The sequence below is a fragment of the Salmo trutta genome, unplaced genomic scaffold, assembly GCF_901001165.1.
Source record: "Salmo trutta unplaced genomic scaffold, fSalTru1.1, whole genome shotgun sequence".
Lineage (NCBI taxonomy): Eukaryota > Metazoa > Chordata > Actinopteri > Salmoniformes > Salmonidae > Salmo > Salmo trutta.
Genome location: NW_021823477.1, coordinates 28,393 through 39,902, shown reverse-complemented (window position 1 = coordinate 39,902; position 11,510 = coordinate 28,393). Strand labels below are relative to the sequence as shown.

The 11,510-nt window shown below is 43.8% G+C and overlaps 1 long non-coding RNA gene across 1 annotated transcript; it reads left to right on the top strand.

Moving 5' to 3' along the window:
- Positions 1 to 10,539: 10,539 nt before the first annotated feature.
- LOC115191102 (uncharacterized) lies at positions 10,540 to 10,914 on the top strand. Its single transcript, XR_003877533.1, has 2 exons — positions 10,540 to 10,574; positions 10,658 to 10,914. It is a non-coding gene; the product is annotated as an uncharacterized LOC115191102 (long non-coding RNA).
- Positions 10,915 to 11,510: the final 596 nt, after the last annotated feature.

The following is an 11,510-nucleotide window of genomic DNA, read 5'->3' as shown; positions in this document are numbered from 1 at the left end:
GGTCCCTGTATCAATACCAGTATAGAAGGTACAGTAACAACCCAAACTGGTCCCTGCATCAATACCAGTATAGAAGATACAGTAACAACCCAAACTGGTCCCTGCATCAATACCAGTATAGAAGGTACAGTAACAACCCAAACTGGTCCCTGCATCAATACCAGTATAGAAGATACAGTAACAACCCAAACCGCTCCCTGCATCAATACCAGTATAGAAGGTACAGTAACAACCCAAACTGGTCCCTGCATCAATACCAGTATAGAAGATACAGTAACAACCCAAACTGGTCCCTGCATCAATACCAGTATAGAAGGTACAGTAACAACCCAAACCGGTCCCTGTATCAATACCAGTATAGAAGATACAGTAACAACCCAAACCGCTCCCTGCATCAATACCAGTATAGAAGGTACAGTAACAACCCAAACCGGTCCCTGTATCAATACCAGTATAGAAGATACAGTAACAACCCAAACCGCTCCCTGCATCAATACCAGTATAGAAGGTACAGTAACAACCCAAACTGGTCCCTGTATCAATACCAGTATAGAAGATACAGTAACAACCCAAACCGCTCCCTGCATCAATACCAGTATAGAAGATACAGTAACAACCCAAACTGGTCCCTGCATCAATACCAGTATAGAAGGTACAGTAACAACCCAAACTGGTCCCTGCATCAATACCAGTATAGAAGATACAGTAACAACCCAAACTGGTCCCTGCATCAATACCAGTATAGAAGATACAGTAACAACCCAAACCGCTCCCTGCATCAATACCAGTATAGAAGATACAGTAACAACCCAAACTGGTCCCTGTATCAATACCAGTATAGAAGGTACAGTAACAACCCAAACCGCTCCCTGCATCAATACCAGTATAGAAGATACAGTAACAACCCAAACTGGTCCCTGCATCAATACCAGTATAGAAGGTACAGTAACAACCCAAACTGGTCCCTGTATCAATACCAGTATAGAAGATACAGTAACAACCCAAACTGGTCCCTGTATCAATACCAGTATAGAAGATACAGTAACAACCCAAACTGGTCCCTGTATCAATACCAGTATAGAAGGTACAGTAACAACCCAAACTGGTCCCTGCATCAATACCAGTATAGAAGATACAGTAACAACCCAAACTGGTCCCTGTATCAATACCAGTATAGAAGGTACAGTAACAACCCAAACTGGTCCCTGCATCAATACCAGTATAGAAGGTACAGTAACAACCCAAACTGGTCCCTGCATCAATACCAGTATAGAAGATACAGTAACAACCCAAACTGGTCCCTGCATCAATACCAGTATAGAAGGTACAGTAACAACCCAAACTGGTCCCTGTATCAATACCAGTATAGAAGGTACAGTAACAACCCAAACCGCTCCCTGCATCAATACCAGTATAGAAGGTACAGTAACAACCCAAACCGCTCCCTGCATCAATACCAGTATAGAAGGTACAGTAACAACCCAAACTGGTCCCTTTATCAATACCAGTATAGAAGGTACAGTAACAACCCAAACCGCTCCCTGCATCAATACCTGTATATCATAAAATATGGTATACCGCCCAGCCCTAACACACACACTGGACACACACACACCCTGGACACACACTCGCACACTGGACACACACACTGGGCACAAACACTAGGCACACACACAGTGATTGGGAGTCCCCATAGGGCGGCGCACAATTGGCCCAGCGTCGTCGGGGTTTGGCCGGGGTATGCCGTCATTGTAAATAAGAATTTGTTCTTAACTGACTTGCCTAGTTAAATAAAGGTTAAATAAATAAATAAATAAACAGTGGACACACACACACACACACAATATCCTCAAATAAAAGGTGACATTATATACCGTCATCTCGTATAAAACATTTGATCTAAAATCCAAATTACTGGAGTATAGAGCCACATTTCAAATATTTGCTTCACTGTCAAAATAGCTATGGTGTGGACTGTATACTCAATACAATCTAAATCTGATACCTCACTGTCTGTCTTTTGACTGATACTGCTTTTAAACTGGTCTGGTCAGTCTACTCAAATATTTGTACTATACATTTTTCTCTCTACAAGCAATATTATGATCATTTATAATAATGATAGATTAATTTAAGAATAGATAACGCAGGTTTCAGGACACTGATATATCTAAAACTGTGGAAAAAATATACTGCCAGTATTTTCACCACCAAAGAATAAGAAGTGTGATTTTAATATGATTTTACTCTTTGCAGGCTGTCACGCTGTCTAGTCACAGAGGAAGGCTGTGCTTCTCTGGTCTCAGCTCTGAGGTCAAACCCCTCACACCTGAGAGAGCTGGACCTGAGCTACAATCACCCAGGAGACTCAGGAGTCAGACTGCTCTCTGCTGGACTGGAGGATCCACACTGCAGACTGGAGAAACTCAAGTATGTAGAGGGTTTATGTCAATGTTCATATCAGACATGTTTGACTTATCAGGCTGGTTAAGACAAACATTCTGACCACCACTTGGACAAAGTTATATGCTAACTGTGTGTGTGTGTGTGTGTGTGTGTGTGTGTGTGTGTGTGTGTGTGTGTGTGTGTGTGTGTGTGTGTGTGTGTGTGTGTGTGTGTGTGTGTGTGTGTGTGTGTGTGTGTCCTGTGTAAGAGAGTTCAGGTGTATCCCTCAATGACTGTCTGTTCTTCTGCTTACCGCTACAGTGTGGAACATGGTGGAGAGTACACAATGAAACCTGGGCTTAGAAAATGTGAGTGTTGACAGCTGTGAAGAATATGACTAAGAATAAGTCTTAATTCAAGTCAAAGTCAAAGACCACCATCATTACTGACTTGGTCATATTAAATATCAACTGTAGTTCTACAGAAGCAAAAATCAGGGACACCAACGTTTACAAAGATTTGCTTTGATAATGTTTGAGTCTGTGTATGTGTGTGTGTGTGTGTGTGTGTGTGTGTGTGTGTGTGTGTGTGTGTGTGTGTGTGTGTGTGTGTGTGTGTGTGTGTGTGTGTGTGTGTGTGTGTGTGTGTGTGTGTGTGGAGAGTTCGTGTTACATTAGAAGTGTGTGTTTGTGTTCATGATGCATACAGGTGTGTGTGTGTGTGTGTGTGTGTGTGTGTGTGTGTGTGTGTGTCTCTGTGTGTGTGTGTGTGTGTGTGTGTGTGTGTGTGTGTGTGTGTGTGTGTGTGTGTGTGTGTGTGTGTGTGTGTGTGTGTGTAATTATTGTGAATAAGTGTGTTTTATATTACCATACAGTATAACATATGATCATTCAACAAGTCTCAAGTTACCTTAACTTCTCCTTTTGATACCTAGAAACATCTACATTAAATGAATTAGTGAAAAGTGAGTTAACATTTAAATGTGAATGATGATGATTTCTAATATTGTGTCTGGTTTCATCCATCAGATGTCTGTGATCTCACACTGGACCTAAACACAGTAGACAGACTCCTCTCTCTGTCTGAGGAGAACAGAAAGGTGACATATAGGACAGAGGAGCAGCCGTATCCTGATCACCCAGAGAGATTTGAGGACTGGGGACAGGTGCTGTGTAGAGAGGGTCTGACTGGGCGCTGTTACTGGGAGGTAGAGTGTAGTGGGGGAAGGGCTGGTATAGGAGTCACGTATAAAGGAATCAGCAGGAGAGGAAGGGGTGATGACTGTGGTCTTGGATGGAATGACAAGTCCTGGAGTCTGTTCTGCTATGACAACAGTTACATTGCCTGGCACAATAATAATCCCACTACCATAGACGTCCCCTCCTCCAGCTCCCACAGAGTAGGAGTGTATCTGGACTGGTCAGCCGGCACTCTGTCCTTCTATAGAGCCTCCTCTGACACACTGACCCACCTGATCACATTCACCTCCACATTCACTGAGCCCCTCTATCCAGGGTTTAGAGTTGATCATGTTGGCTCTTCAGTGTCCCTGAAATAATATCTGGACACACACACACACACACACACACACACACACACACACACACACACACACACACACACACACACACACACACACACACACACACACTGGATACACACACACACACACACTGGAAAAACACACAAACACACACACTGGACTCACACACACACACACACACACTGGACTAACACACACACACACTGGCCTAACACAAACACACACACTGGACAAACACACACACTGAACAAACACACACTGGAGACACACACACACACACACACACTGGACTCGCACACTGGATACACACACACACATACAGACACATACACACACACACACACACACACACACACACACACACACTGGAAAAACACACACACACTGGATACACACACACACACACACTGAACACACACACACTGGAGACACACACACATACACATACACACACATACACACATATACACACACACACACACACACTGGACTCACACACACACACACACACACACTGGACTAACACACACATACACACACACACTGAATACACACTGGACAAACACACACACTGAACACACACTCTGGATACACACACACAGACACACACACACACAAACACACACACTGGACAAACACACACCCGGACACACACACACACACACACGGACACACACACACACGGACACACACACACTGGAAACACACACACGGACACACACACACTGGATACACACACACTGGATACACACAAACACACTGGAAACACACTGGACACACAAACACACTGGAAACACACATTGGACACACACACTCACTGGACACACACACACTCACTGGACACACACACACATTGGACACACACACTCACTGGACACACACACACTCACTGGACACACACACACTCACTGGACACACACACACACTGAACACACACACACACACACTGGATACACACACACTTGAAACACACACGCTTGACACACACACTGGATACACACACACAAACACACTGGATACACAAACACACTGGATACACACACACACACACACACACACACACACACACACACACACACACACACACACACACACACACACACACACTGGATACACACACACACACACACACACACACTGGATAGACACACACACACTGGATCCACACACACACACACTGGATACACACACACACACACACACACTGGATACACACACACACACACACACTGGATACACACACACACACTGGATACACACACACACTGGATACACACACACACACACTCACTGGACACACACACACTCACTGGACACACACACACTAACTGGACACACACACACTCACTGGACACACACACACACACTGGATTCACACACACACACACACACTGGATACACACACACACACACACTGGATACACACACACACACACACACTGGATACACACACGCACACACTGGATACACACACACACTCACTGGATACACACACACTGGATACACACACACTGGATACACACACTCACATACACACACACACACACACACACACACACTGGATACACACACACAAACACACTGGATACACACACTGGATTCATACACACAAACACACTGGACACACACACACACACACTCACTGGATACTCACACGCTTCACAAACACACTGGATACACACACTCACTGGATACTCACACGCTTCACAAACACACTGGACACACACACACACACACTCACTGGATACTCACACGCTTCACACACACACACACACACACACACACACACACACACACACACACACACACACACACACACACACTGGATACACACACACTTAACACTGAAACACACACAATTGACAAACACACACTGGACACTCACACGTGTTAAATCAATTTCTGGATCACAGGTTCTAGAACAGCTTCTATCCCAGTTCTATCTGCCTGTTAAATCAGTTTCTGGACCACAGGTTCTAGAACAGCTTCTATCCCAGTTCTATCTGCCTGTTAAATCAGTTTCTGGACCGCAGGTTCTAGAACAGCTTCTATCCCAGTTCTATCTGCCTGTTAAATCAGTTTCTGGACCACAGGTTCTAGAACAGCTTCTATCCCAGTTCTATCTGCCTGTTAAATCAGTTTCTGGACCACAGGTTCTAGAACAGCTTCTATCCCAGTTTTATCTGCCTGTTAAATCAGTTTCTGGACCACAGGTTCTAGAACAGCTTCTATCCCAGTTCTATCTGCCTGTTAGATCAGTTTCTGGACCACAGGTTCTATCCCAGTTCTATCTGCCTGTTAAATCAGTTTCTGGACCACAGGTTCTAGAACAGCTTCTATCCCAGTTCTATCTGCCTGTTAAATCAGTTTCTGGATCACAGGTTCTAGAACAGCTTCTATCCCAGTTATGTCTGCCTGTTAAATCAGTTTCTGGACCACAGGTTCTAGAACAGCTTCTATCCCAGTTCTATCTGCCTGTTAAATCAGTTTCTGGACCACAGGTTCTAGAACAGCTTCTATCCCAGTTCTATCTGCCTGTTAAATCAGTTTCTGGATCACAGGTTCTAGAACAGCTTCTATCCCAGTTCTATCTTCCTGTTAAATCAGTTTCTGGACCACAGGTTCTAGAACAGCTTCTATCCCAGTTCTATCTGCCTGTTAAATCAGTTTCTGGACCACAGGTTCTAGAACAGCTTCTATCCCAGTTCTATCTTCCTGTTAAATCAGTTTCTGGACCACAGGTTCTAGAACAGCTTCTATCCCAGTTCTATCTGCCTGTTAAATCAGTTTCTGGACCACAGGTTCTAGAACAGCTTCTATCCCAGTTATATCTGCCTGTTAAATCAGTTTCTGGACCACAGGTTCTAGAACAGCTTCTATCCCAGTTATATCTGCCTGTTAAATCAGTTTCTGGACCACAGGTTCTAGAACAGCTTCTATCCCAGTTCTATCTGCCTGTTAAATCAGTTTCTGGACCACAGGTTCTAGAACAGCTTCTATCCCAGTTCTATCTGCCTGTTAAATCAGTTTCTGGACCACAGGTTCTAGAACAGCTTCTATCCCAGTTCTATCTGCCTGTTGAATCAGTTTCTGGATCACAGGTTCTAGAACAGCTTCTATCCCAGTTCTATCTGTCTGTTAAATCAGTTTCTGGACCACAGGTTCTAGAACAGCTTCTATCCCAGTTCTATCTGCCTGTTAAATCAGTTTCTGGACCACAGGTTCTAGAACAGCTTCTATCCCAGTTCTATCTGCCTGTTAAATCAGTTTCTGGACCACAGGTTCTAGAACAGCTTCTATCCCAGTTCTATCTGCCTGTTAAATCAGTTTCTGGACCACAGGTTCTAGAACAGCTTCTATCCCAGTTATGTCTGCCTGTTAAATCAGTTTCTGGACCACAGGTTCTAGAACAGCTTCTATCCCAGATCTATCTGCCTGTTAAATCATAAACCTAAACTGTTTTCATCAGACTATTACAACATGACTGAACTTTTTGGTTCCTTTTCTTATCTTTTACCACTTTGCATTTTTTATGATATATATTTAATGTTTGTGTTTGTACCACAGGAGGTTGGTGGGACCTTATTTAGGGAGGACAGGCTTGTAATGGCTGGAGTGGAATAAGTGGAATGGTATCAAACACGTGGTTTCCATGTGTTCCATTTCATTCACTCTGTTCCAGACATTATTATGAGCCGTCCTCGCCTCAGCAGCCTCCTCTGGTATGTACTGTCCTGTATGTGAGAGAGATCCAACAAGGAATTACAATGTATGTATTACTTTTAATACCTGCAAATGGCAAATAAACTACTGGAACTCCTTATGAATGTCTGCAGCCGACAAGAGGTGAAAATATTACCGGAATATTCTACAAAATGTTGATGAAGACGTCACTCAATCCACCCAAAACAACATGCAGTCTTTCCACAAGACTCCCATGAAGTTATAGTGTGACGTTATGAGTCGACGTTAAAGTAACATTCTCACAACATACTACACTTGTTTTATCCTGTTTTAGATGTATCCTCTGTTTAAACATTTAAACTCTTACAATAACACCATTAAAATACCAATGTGATAATTTCTTGTCTTTTATGTTGGAAAAACAAATTGTACAATTATATGTGGACATACGCTCCATAGTTGTACAAGTATACATGGATATATTGTACTTTTCATAATAAAACATACTTGAAACAAGAAAAAGCATGTTAATTGTGAAAACAATTTCGTTATTGATTTTACATTGCTTTTTCCTGTCTCATGTTGACGTTTTGTCATGAATCTTGACCTGGAGGCAGAACTGTGCGATTTCCTCTAGATATGTCAGCTGCAAAGTCAGAATTGGCTGTGGAAAATGTTGTTTTATGGTCTTAATTTAAGGGAAGGATTAGCAGTGTGGTTAGGGTTGAGGTTAGGATTAAAATCGGATTGTATTACTTTGTGCCTGTGCCAGCTAGGGAATACTTTGCTGAACTGCCTCCAGGGCAAGATTCATGACAATAAATGCCAACCTGCTTCCAGGGCAAGATTCATGACAAGAAATGCCAACCTGCCTCCTAGTCGTCCCCTCCTTATCTTTACAAGGCTGCAGAACATGCAAGCTAGTGATGTGGGGGTTCTCTCATAACCCTCAGTCCCCAGGTGGGTAGATGGCAGGTTGACTAAAGAGAAGCTAGTGATGTGGGGGTTCTCTCATAACCCTCAGTCCCCAGGTGGGTAGATGGCAGGTTGAATAAAGAGAAGCTAGTGATGTGGGGGTTCTCTCATAACCCTCAGTCCCCAGGTGGGTAGATGGCAGGTTGAATAAAGAGAAGCTAGTGATGTGGGGGTTCTCTCATAACCCTCAGTCCCCAGGTGGGTAGATGGCAGGTTGAATAAAGAGAAGCTAGTGATGTGGGGGTTCTCTCATAACCCTCAGTCCCCAGGTGGGTAGATGGTAGGTTGAATAAAGAGAAGCTAGTGATGTGGGGGTTCTCTCATAACCCTCAGTCCCCAGGTGGGTAGATGGCAGGTTGTATAAAGAGAAGCTAGTGATGTGGGGGTTCTCTCATAACCCTCAGTCCCCAGGTGGGTAGATGGCAGGTTGAATAAAGAGAAGCTAGTGATGTGGGGGTTCTCTCATAACCCTCAGTCCCCAGGTGGGTAGATGGCAGGTTGAATAAAGAGAAGCTAGTGATGTGGGGGTTCTCTCATAACCCTCAGTCCCCAGGTGGGTAGATGGCAGGTTGAATAAAGAGAAGCTAGTGATGTGGGGGTTCTTTCATAACCCTCAGTCCCCAGGTGGGTAGATGGCAGGTTGAATAAAGAGAAAACAATAGGCTACATAAAACAATCCATAAATGTATAATTATTATGTAATTAACACAAAACATTAAGGACACCTTTCTTTCCATGACAAACTGACCAGGCGTAACTCAATATTAGGAAGGTATCCTTAATATTTTGTCCACTCAGTGGCTCTGACCCTTTACGTAACAGTCAATCCTGTTTGCCAGGAACCTTCTGTAACGGTTGCCGTCGGATAAAGCAAGACGCAGCGGGGAAATGTGCACTAATCTTTTTGTATTTAATTGGCAAAGAAGCTGAACCAAAAATAAACACATACACCAAAAAGACACAACGACGAATACCAGTCTGGTAAGGCACAAGGCTATACACAGAACAATCTCCCACAAAACACAAACATAACACATACCAATATATAGGACTCTCAATCAAAGGCAATTACAAACACCTGCCTCCAATTGAGAGTCCAACACCCAAATACCTAACATAGAAGTACTAAACTAGAGAGAACATAGAACATAACCTGGAAATAATAAATCAAACATCCTTCTAAGCAAACCACCACCCCGAACCACATAAAACAAATACCCTCTGCCACGTCCTGACCAAACTACAATACATATAACCCCTATTACTGGTCAGGATGTGACACCTTCTTTAAATGTTCCCAAATGCTTCCACACTGATACTCTCTCACAGCTGCTCCAGGGGCTCTTGGGATGAGGAGTAATTCTCTTCTAACCTGATCACTGCTGCTCCAGGGCCTCTTGGGTTGAGGAGTCATTCTCTTCTAACCTGATCACAGCTGCTCCAGGGCCTCTTGGGTTGAGGAGTCATTCTCTTCTAACCTGATCACAGCTGCTCCAGGGCCTCTTGGGTTGAGGAGTCATTCTCTTCTAACCTGATCACAGCTGCTCCAGGGCCTCTTGGGTTGAGGAGTAATTCTCTTCTAACCTAATCACAGCTGCTCCAGGGCCTCTTGGGTTGAGGAGTCATTCTCTTCTAACCTGATCACAGCTGCTCCAGGGCCTCTTGGGTTGAGGAGTCATTCTCTTCTAACCTAATCACAAACAAAGACAAGATTCAAACAAATAAACATGATGGTCAAACACAGTAGGGGAGGGGGGCATAGGGAAGGTAGGGGAGAGGAGGGGGGACATAGGGAAGGTAGGAGAGAGGAAGGGGGGCATAGGGAAAGTAGGGGAGAGGAGAGGGGCATAGGGAAGGTAGGGGAGAGGAGGGGGGCATAGGGAAGGTAGGGGAGAGGAAGGGGGGCATAGGGAAGGTAGGGGAGAGGAGGGGGGTATAGGGAAGGTAGGGTAGAGGAGATGAAAAGGAAAGACTTCCTCCGTATCAGGTAAGCAGCCTCAAAGTCAACCCTCACCAACTTACCAGACTGAGTGAGTTCTGACATCCCTCTCTGTCCTCTGATCCTGTCAGGTAAGCAGCCTCAAAGTCAACCCTCACCAACTTACCAGACTGAGTGAGTTCTGACATCCCTCTCTGTCCTCTGATCCTGTCAGGTAAGCAGCCTCAAAGTCTACCCTCACCAACTTACCAGACTGAGTGAGTTCTGAACATCCCTCTCTGTCCTCTGATGCTGCGTCCAAGTCTTCTTGGGTCTTTCTGGTGTCTCTGTCTTGACTCTTTAGTGAGTTTTTTCAGTTCTTTCCCAGGCTGCCTGAAAAACACAAAAATATGTCACATACATAAGAGTTATAAACTATCAAAATAAAGAGAGTCCCACACTCCATATATAAACTCCCAGTAATTTATTGGGTATTTACCAACGTTTCAGCATCACTGTGCCTTCTTCAGGGTGATGTCATCAATACTTGAACCAGGTTATGTAGACGAACAGTGCAATTAGTGCAACCAATGACAATAGAGAGGGGTGTGTCATAATGATTAAGTTAATTACAATTAATTAATGAAACTGTTAAAAAAAAAAAATAGTTTTTGGCATATTAAAATTAAAAAATAGTAGGCTATATAATATATATCTGGCTCTCCATGTAATCTGATTCATTATGATATAGGATCAGGTCCCCCCTCTCCATGTAATCTGATTCATTATGATATAGGATCAGGTCCCCCTCTCCATGTAATCTGATTAATTATGATATAGGATCAGGTCCCCCCCTCTCCATGTAATCTGATTCATTATGATCTAGGATCAGGTCCCCCTCTCCATGTAATCTGAATCATTATGATCTAGGATCAGGTCCCCCCTCTCCATGTAATCTGATTCATTATGATCTAGGATCAGGTCCCCCCTCTCCATGTAATCTGA